The sequence below is a fragment of the Mus caroli genome, chromosome 1 (assembly GCF_900094665.2).
Source record: "Mus caroli chromosome 1, CAROLI_EIJ_v1.1, whole genome shotgun sequence".
NCBI classification, from domain to species: Eukaryota; Metazoa; Chordata; class Mammalia; order Rodentia; family Muridae; genus Mus; species Mus caroli.
In genome coordinates this window covers 151504654-151514351 of record NC_034570.1, presented here as the reverse complement: position 1 = coordinate 151514351, position 9698 = coordinate 151504654, and the positions used below count along the sequence as shown (strand labels likewise).

At 43.1% G+C, this 9698-nt stretch overlaps 1 protein-coding gene across 1 annotated transcript in view; it reads right to left on the bottom strand.

Moving 5' to 3' along the window:
* Rc3h1 (ring finger and CCCH-type domains 1) overlaps positions 1-5041 on the bottom strand; it is a 66229-nt gene extending 61188 nt beyond the window's left edge. Inside the window, exon 1 of the mRNA XM_021155458.1 lies at positions 4753-5041. The gene's annotated coding sequence lies outside the window, so the exon portion shown is untranslated. The remainder of the gene's footprint in view (positions 1-4752) is intronic.
* Between the last annotated feature and the right edge of the window lie 4657 nt (positions 5042-9698).

Sequence of the window (9698 nt, the reverse complement as noted above, 5' to 3'; positions counted from 1 at the left end):
AGAGGGAGCCAGATCTCGTTACGGATGGTTGTGAGCCACCATGTGGTTGCTGGGATTTGAACTCTGGACCTTTGGAAGAGCAGTCGGGTGCCCTTACCCACTGAGCCATCTCACCAGCCCTTAATGATACTCTTAAGAGTCTATAGGTACTAGGCAGTTAGCTGCTGCTCTAGGATAATGTGTGGTGGTTGTGGATAATTTATTTTACTACTCTCCTTGTTAAATATCTTAATTATAGTTCTTCTACTCTCACATTTAATTTATAACTTTTTTCTACTTTAGAACTACACTAAAAGTAGTCAAATTTCACATAATTATGAATAAGACCTTTTTCAAAGAAGCTCAATAATTCCTTTGGTCCAAACTGGCCTAGCACTATCTATATACCTTAGACTGACCTCGAACTTGTCATCCTTCTGACTCATGCTCTCCAGTACTAGGATTATGACTATACCACCAAGTCTGGCTCCTCTGTTCACATCTCAAGATTTCTGTATGAATTAAGAAACAATGGAAGGGGCTGCAGAGATGGCTCAGCTCCTTGTTCTTCCAGATAATCTGAGTTCAGTTACCAATACTCATCCATACTGGGCAACTCCAATTCCAGAGGATATGACACCCTCTTCTGGACTCTGTGAACACCTGCATTTTACACACACACACACACACACACACACACACACATACAGGAGAGGGAGAGAGATAGAGATACACAGATACTTTATCTTTAAAAAAGATAGGTGGGCAGGCAGACAGACAGACTAGGGGCTTGAGGAAATGACTCAGTGCCATACAAACATGAGAACCTGAGTTCAAATCCCAAGAACCTGAGGACACAGTGGCATGTGGTACATACATGTGCTGGTGACATGAGACAGGTAGCACTATTCTTATACTCTAACCTCCAAACAGAATAAGAGATTCCAGCCTTCACCAGGAGGTATTAAACCACATCCTAGGAAGCATACTGTTTTTAAAATCCAAATCTTCTGGTTTAGGCCAATCTGAGAAATCTTTCTAAACTCAATCCTGAAGAATATCTAACCCCTGAGCATAAATATAGCCAGAGCCAAAGCTAAACCAGGTCAGAAAACCCTGCCAAGGAACATCCTGACCTGAGACAGTCACCAGACAGGGATCACTTAACAGTTTATTCTTCACTTTGTGAGAGACTGACCCCTTTATAGATATATGAAAAATAGACTAATTAGATCCCATCAAGTTCCATATTAAGCCCCTAAGTTCTTGAAGACATGGCAGAGTTCTAAATTATCTATAGCATAAAGGGGGGTGGGGGGACTTATCATGAAGAAGCTCAAGTATCATATGACCTAGCTTTAACAACATTAAATATTATTAAAGTTAGTTTTAAATTTTTCATGAAGTAATTCAAAGGCACAATTTAGTAATTAGATAGCAAACTGTAGCAATGCCAAAAATCTGTCTTGCTAAAAGTATCAATTTCTAGGGGTTGAAGAGATGGCTTAGAGGTTAAGAGCACCTGTTGCTCTTGCAGAGAACCTAAGTCTGGTTCCCAGGACCCTTATGGTGGCTCACAACCATACGGAGGATCTGACAGACTTTTCTGACTTCTGCAGGATCAGAATGGTATACACACATACACTCATATACATAAAATAAAAAACTGAAGATAAAAAGTATGAATGTTCATAGGTCATTGCATTTGAACCTGCTTTTTAAAAAAAAGCATTTTTTTAAGGATTCAGATTTATACCTTCTTGACCATATAAGTATTCGGCAGTGTACAAGTAACAGAAATAGGGGTCAAGTACAATTCTATAAAACATTCACAGCAGGAAAAGAAAACTGTCAATACAGAATGATGCTTCTAGGTTTAATAATGACACACGTAGTAGCTGTAAAGCAGCTACTTTGTGTCAGAAGATGTAGGTATGAGTACACTCTTATCTACTAAGTATGTGACCTTTTTGCTATTGACTTAGCTGTTTCTAACTCTATATTCTGTATATGTGAAGTAAGGATTAACAATGCAACAGGAGGAGAAGGAGTAGATAAACAGTTTTAAGGAATATGCTCTCGAACACTATACACAGACACACATACATACACACACACACATACATACATACATATGTTTTTTTGTTTGTTTCCTTGAGGCAGGGCCTCATTCTAGTCTAGACTCATCTGGACCTTACTCTGTATCCCAAATTAGCATCAAACTTGCAGTGATTCTCCTGCTTCTACTTCTACAGTACTAAGAGTCACTAGCCACAGCTTTGGTTTTTTGTTGTTGATGATAATGGTTTATGTGCTAGGGATAGAACCCAGGCCCTCATGAATGCTAGGCAAGCACTTTACCATAGCCATATACTCCTTAACCCTGTAATTTTTATTTTATTTTATTTTTTTGGTTTTTCGAGACAGGGTTTCTCTGTGTAGCTCTGGCACAGCCACACCCCCTGTTTTGTTTTGTTTTGTTTTTACAGGAGCGCTGGGAATTCGAACTTAAGTCTTTATATCTACTTAGCAAGCACTCTTACCCACTGACATGTGCCATTTCTCCCTGGTTTCTTAGTTGAAGGCTTTTGTTTTCAGAAAAATTAGATTAACAAGTCATTGATGAAGCAATGAAGGTTTTTTTATAACTTAAAATTTACAAACTCATAAATGAGTTTGTACTTTTTCTAATATGTTTAGGGCCACAAATGAATTTCAGAATCATTATACATGATACATCAATACACATGATTCTTTGTGTCTAATAAAATTCACTAGGAAAAGAAAACCTACCAACCTGAGTTCTTCAAAAACAAAAACAAAGTGTTCTGAAATTCTTGGCCATCTCCCCTCCCCAAAGCCAAATTAGCAGGAGATATATAATATAAAAATTGTCTCTCCATGATTCAAAGGATCAAAGCATCCATGACAATATTATACTAGGCATAAAATAAGTTTGCAGATATTAATCTATGATACTACTATACTCACTTTACGTTCTATATAATTATTCACTATCAACTCCTCAATAGAATTAGAAACTAGTACTGCTAATTAAATTTCATATTACTGAACAATACTTTTAACAGTCAGAGATAGATTTTCATTAGGAAATTACCTTAGAAATTGGCAAAAGCTATCAAGCAACTTCTTTGTACAAGTCAACCTTCCTTTTAATATTAACTCAGCCCAACATTCAGGATGCTAAGACAGGAAGACTGTTAATTCCTGCCCAACCTGGGCTACACCAAGACCACGTCTCCAAAACAATAAAAGGAAAGGAAGAAACACAAAGACCCCTAGATAGATCCTGAAAGTGAATATTAAGCAGTCTTCTTGAATGCTTTCAAGCTTTTTAATACATTTTTCTGCATACACACGTAGAAAATGGAATAAAATTTACCTCTTCCCCCTCCATTTGAAATTGTATGTGGTAAATGCCTTGAAAAATTACATTTAGGAGAAACATCTAACTTTTAAGTGTAAAGATATTATTGCAGTATAGCATACTAACATAAAATGAGGTGTCTCATCCTAAGCCTAGCCACTTAAAACAGAACCACAACTGTTTTTTGTTTTTGAAAACTATCAGTAAAAGTTTCTATTGTCTGGCATTTTGTTGGCTGAATTAGTTTTTTGATACTAGTCTTGTCAAATCAGGATACTCTGCCTCAGCCTCCTGAGTGCTAGGATTCACAGGCAAGCATAACGGCAGGCTAAAAGTATTGGAAATCTTAGAACGTAGACTTTAAATATGAAATTTCAAACAGAGAAAAAAGGATCTTCTCCAAATTTTGGGACAAATTGGAAAAAAAAATGATTAGAATATGAGACAGACACATGAAATCCTAAGGGAGACAGATGAACCACTTCTCTGTCCTAAGTGCTTCCAGCAGATACCAAAGAGGTTAATGATATCGCCTCTGCTGTACACAATTCAAAATGGCTAGTTAGAAAAGTTCCGCTCAAACCTTAACAATCTGTCTCAGTGCTGCCAATAAGTGGCTTTGTTTCCAGTTTCACGGACTATTCTGGGATGTCAAGAGTTACATTATTGCTGCTTCAAAAGAGCCCTTGTTTCGGCTCGCTCCCTCGGACCTGGGATGTGAGTACTGTGGTGTTTACAGAGACCTGATGTTTAGAACCATGTTAGGAAAGGTCCACCCCTTACTACTCCATCCTTTACCAACAACCACATTTTGTGTGTTTTTGTTGTTGTACACTTATAGTCTTTTTGAAAAAGGCACCTGCACATGGTTTCGTCTTGGCCAATAGGGTTTATCTCCAGGAACTCCTGGGAAACCGACACCCTAAAACCCACTTGGCCAAGGGAGGAAGGGGGCTGGGGAGGGAGCAGCCACGCCTGGCAGCTAGGCAGGAGCGGCGGCTGTTTACAGGCGCCTACTCCCTCCCCCACCGCACAGACAGGGGTCCAAACAACATTTCCTGCGAGCAAACTCTCCGCCCGCCCGCTGTCCTCCGAGGGACCTCGGAACCAGCCAGCCTCGGACCACCCCCCTCCTCCCGCCCCAGCCTCCCCAGCCTTCCCGGCGTCCAGGGCGGCGTCCGCACCGCCCCTCGGCCTACCTACCCCGGCAGGCCCTCCGGGAGGCACGCGGAGGCCTGAGGCCTAAAGGACGCCGGCCACTGACAAGCCCTGGGGCCGGTCCCAGGCGCAGGGCGGGTGAGGACAACCCCATCCCCGCAGCCGCTGCCTATTGTTCTCGGCCGCGGCAGCCCCGCTCCCCACACTGCCGACCGCCACTTGCTCACCGCGCTGGTCCGAGCAGCAGCTCCTCTCAGCTCCGAGTCCCTGCGGCCGTCGCCACCGTCGCGGCAGCCGCCGCCGCCGCCGCTGCCACCATCGACTCTGACTCTGTCCCAGGCCGCCGGACCACGGCCGTAGCCGCCACCGCCAGCGCCGCCTCCAGCCCCCCACCTGCTGCTGCTGAGGCTGCTCCTGCAGCAGGGGCCATCTTGTTGGTCGGCCTCCCCTTCCTCCTCCGCGTCCTCCGCCGCCCGTCGCTCGTTGTCCTCGTCCCCTTCCTCTTCCTCAGACTCCGGCCCGCCCCGAGACTGGGGCGGAGATGAAGGCGAGGCTCCTCCTCATGGGGCGGGACCAACGGGGTGGGGCGTGGCTAACGAGGCGGGGCGTGGTCGTCTGAGGGCGGGGCCGGGAGGAAAGCTCTGAGTCACCGGCCCCAACGCCCTGCCGGGAGCGGGCGACGCGCCCCGCCCGTGTCTCGAGCGCTGTCGCGCCCCGAGTGGAGAAACTTGTCCCACCTCCTCCCCGGCCACCCGCCTGGCCTGTGGCCACAGTGCCTTCGGTGCTGGCAGGCAAGAGGCCAGGCGGTTCCCGTAAGCTCACTCCCATGGAGTCTCGCGCTGCCTCTGAGCTTGTCACTTTCTGAGGTCTGGACTCTTTCTTCCTCGACTCTAGCATCTTTTTTCTTATATGCTACCTCTCCCCAGCCTCACTCGCGCTTGTGTGTGTGTGTGTGTGTGTGTGTGTGTGTGTGATGGCGTTTCTCTTAAGCTCTGGACTCTTCCTCTTACATCTGTTTTGCATCCCACCCCTCCCAGTACCCTGTGTTGTGGGGTGTGTATGCACACATCTTCGACATAATTCGGTTTAGCCAAACTTTGGAGAACCGAAAGAAACGGAATTCTAATACTATATAGTATTAAATTTATATTCTAATTTTCACATTAAACTGTCCTCAAGTCAACACCATAAAATGCTCCCCACTCTCCTGCTTCCTGCTTTGGCTGTGAAAGCAGAGAATTTGTTGTTCTGTCCTTTCTTTTCTTTTCTTTTTTTTTTTTTTTGTTCTGTTTTTGAGACAGGGTCTCTCTATTAATGTAGCCTTGGCTATCCTAGAAATTCTTCTGTAGACCAGGCTGACTTTGAACTCACAAGAGTTCCATCTGTCTCTGTCTTCCAAGTGTAGGAAATAAAGTCATGGGCCCCATGCCCAGACTGTCCTTTCTTCACCGTAAACTCACCAACATCGATTTAAAACAAATAAACAAACAGATTACTTCTACATCTCACAATAAACAATTACTGGGTGGCTGTTGGGCTTGTTTGGGCTTTGGTTTGGTTTGGTTTTTTCCAAGTGGGTGTTTGTTTGTTTGTTTGTTGTTGTTTTGGTTTGGCTGGGTTTGTTTTATTCCTGGAACCTAGATGACCTGGAAGTTCTGAACCTCTGCTTCCTGAGAGCTCAGATTATAGGTATATGCCACCTAGCCATACCGGCTAGGCTTTGGTTCTTGAGACAGGCTCTTGCTTTGTAGCCCAGGCTGGCCTGGAGCACTTTCACGGGCTAGTCTCCCACCTCATTTTTAATTTTTTTTATTTTCTTGGTTTCTCTGTGTAGCTCTGGCTGTCCTGGAACTCACTCTGTAGGCCAGGCTAGCCTTGAACTCAGATTTATTTGCCTGCCTCAGCCTTCCAAGTGCTGGGATTAAAGGCCTGTGTCACCACTGCCTGCCCTGCAAATCCTTCTGCCTCTTAACTTTAGGCTTATAGGTGTAAGACAGCACATCCAGCTCACACAGCTGAAATATCACACATTTTCCTGAACTTGGAAGAGTTTTTTTGTAGTGATTATAACTTCATGGTGGTGAGATTTCAGCTTATTTTTAGACTTATTCATGCCTTTATTGATTGTGTTTGTTGCTTTGGAGTGAGCTAAATCTGTAATCTCTTAAACTACTAAATACAGCTGTCCCCACTTATCTGAAATTTCTATGATTTGAGTTACCTCTGGACAACTGTAAACCAAAAATATTCAGTGAAAAATTCCAGAAATAATTCATGAGTTTTCAATGAATTTTTATAATACGTTGTTATTATTGTTCTATTTATCATTAGTTGTTAACTGTGCCTAATTTGTTAAATAAGACCTAATTATTCTTATGTAAAAGTAAACACATAGAAGGTTCTGTACTATTCTCCTTCAGTTTAGTCATCTGATGAACATTTGGGAACATACCCTAGTCAGATAAGAGCCTGGTTCTTGCAGTAAGCCAGGACCTGATTTCCAGCAGCCCTAAAGTTTAGGCCAGCATGTTACTAATCAAAACGTTATCTCTTGGAAAGCCTTTCCCTCCTCCAACAACCAGGACTCAGTCCCCTACTAGGAAAACCAGATAATCTGTTCCTCCTGCTGTTCCTTCTGGCCTCACTCCTAGGGAACCTTCCACAACAAAGTTTTAGCTGCTGTTGCTAGGCAAACATGCCAACCTCTCTGTTTAGGTGAAAGGAAGTAGCTCGGCTTCCATTACAAACAACCTAATGAGAGTTCTTTAAAATAGGGATAGTGCTATACCTCTGCTAGCTATTCCAACTAACAGTAAGTTAAATACAGAGCTTCCTCCAAGTTTATTTGAACTGCATAACTGAGCAAATACTTGCTGGAAAAGGAAGAGCAGCTCGGTAGAAACAAGTGTTTCTAATGACATGAACCTGGGAGAAGTCATTTAGGTTTTGACTTCTGCAATTAGACTAGATGTGAGACACAGAAGACAATATGTCCCCTGAGACCAAGTCTATTTAAAAGAGATGTGGTAATCTATCAAGGGAAAGAATTTCGTGTGAATTTTACCCCGAAATTCATAACTATTTGTAAATTTTAGTAAATCAATCTTTCTCCCCCTAATTTTTCTAAGTTTTAACATTACTAGGGTCTTCAAATTAAGAATTAGGAGATTAAATTAGATGGTATGCTGGGTTTATATGGGCATATCATTTAAATTTCAAAACTTTGGAAATTAAAGCACCCCATGGCGGTGCACACCGTCAGTCCAGCAGTCAAGAGGCAGAGGCAAGGATATCCCTGTGAGTTAGCCATCTTGGTCCATATAGTGAACTTCAGGCCAGCCAAGGCTACCCAGTGAGACCTTGACTCATAAATGAATGGATCAAATCAGTCAGTCAATCAAAACTTTAAAAATTAAATTTAAAAAGTGTATTGATGAAGACAGCTAGGTATGTTGGCATAGGTCTTTGGTCCCAGTACTTTGGAAGCTGAGGCAAGATGACTAAAATTTCAAGTCCACCTATGTAGGGTGAAAGGTCCTAGCCCACTTTAAAAAACCTATCAAATTCCACCAGTCCCTAAGCACAAAATCCCACCAATCCCTGGGCTCTCCTTGAAATCTCACCAATCACCAGTCTGGAAATCCCTGGAAAGCCAATCCCCCAAGAAACCCTATAGAAAGCCCGCCTCCTGCTCAGTTACCAGCTGCCTCTTGCCACCCACATGCCTTTTTCCCCAAGAAATCTCTTGTGTGGGGTTTGTTGTATGGTGTGACTGTGTGGTATTCTTTGGCTCCCTGCTGCCAGAATACCTTTCCTTCAGACTGTAACACTTCCATTGGGGAAACCTTTCCCCTCAGAGCAGAACTGTAACACTTCCATTGGGGACACCCTCCCTCTCAGAACTGCAACATCTCTGTGAGGGAAAACTTCCCTCAGAACTGTAGTACTGCCACTGGGGAGGCCTTCCCCTCAGAGCTGTAACACTTAGAGCCTGGGTTATAGAGTGAGACTGTATCAAAACTTAATTCATCTTAAAAAAAAAATCTGTTACTGCTGGGCCATAGTGGTATACATTTTTAATCTCAGCAGTCAAGAGCCAGAGGCAGGTGGATCTCTTCTGAGTTTGAAAGGTCAGCCTGGTCTACAGAGCCAGTTCTGGGATAAGCAGGGATACACAGAAAAACAGTGACTCAAATAAATAAATAAATAAATAAATAAATAAATCATATTACTAAGCCGGGTATGGTGGTACATGCTTTTAATCACAGCACTCAGGAGGCAGGCAGAATGGAGAGTTGGAGGTTAGCCTGGTCATGTGACAGTTTCTAGGCTACATAGTCAGACTGTGTCAAAACTTAAGACAATCTAAATGTTTTATAGTCACTTTGTGCTTAGAAATCTAAGCTGTTTAGTTTTATTTACTATTTTATGAAACTTTACTGTGGAATGCCCAGAAATTTAGATTCTGCCCTCTTCTCTACCACCAATATACTACTACTAAACGCATCACTATGTGGTAAAGCCATTGGTTCGAAGCCTACAGGAAACCCTCAGGAAGTCCCCCAGTCTCTATTGTCCTCTGTAATTTTTGTGCTTTGAGTTAGGGTCTCACTGTGCACCGGTGGCTGGCCCGGAACTCACTTTGTAGACCCATCTGACTGCTAATTTGCAACAGTCTTACTGCCCCTATCTCTACATTCTAGGATTGCAGGTGTGTTCCACTTATAGGCACCTCAATAAGCATTTTTAAAAACTCATTTTATGTGTGTCATCAAAACCATTATTTTATTGATTGAAACAGCAACAAAAAGACTCGCCAGGCAGGATGAATATTGCCTTTAATCCCAGTACTTCACAGATGGAGACAAGAGAATTGTCCCAAGTTTGAGGCCAGCCTAGGCTGTAGAGTAAGGTCCTCTCTCAAAAAAACCAAAAACTGCAAATAATGATTATAAGCTGAGTGGTGGCACATCCTATAATCCAGGGATTCAGAAAGTGAGACAGGAGGATCTCTAGTTGAAAACTGGCCCAGGCTATGTACACAGCAAAATAAAACGAAATACAATGACAAGGCGTCAACCATAGTTAGTTCTCGTTGTTCTTGTATAACCAAGGCTATCCTAAAGCTAACCTTGTAGCTGAGATGACCTCTCACTCCTGAGTCCCCTGCAGG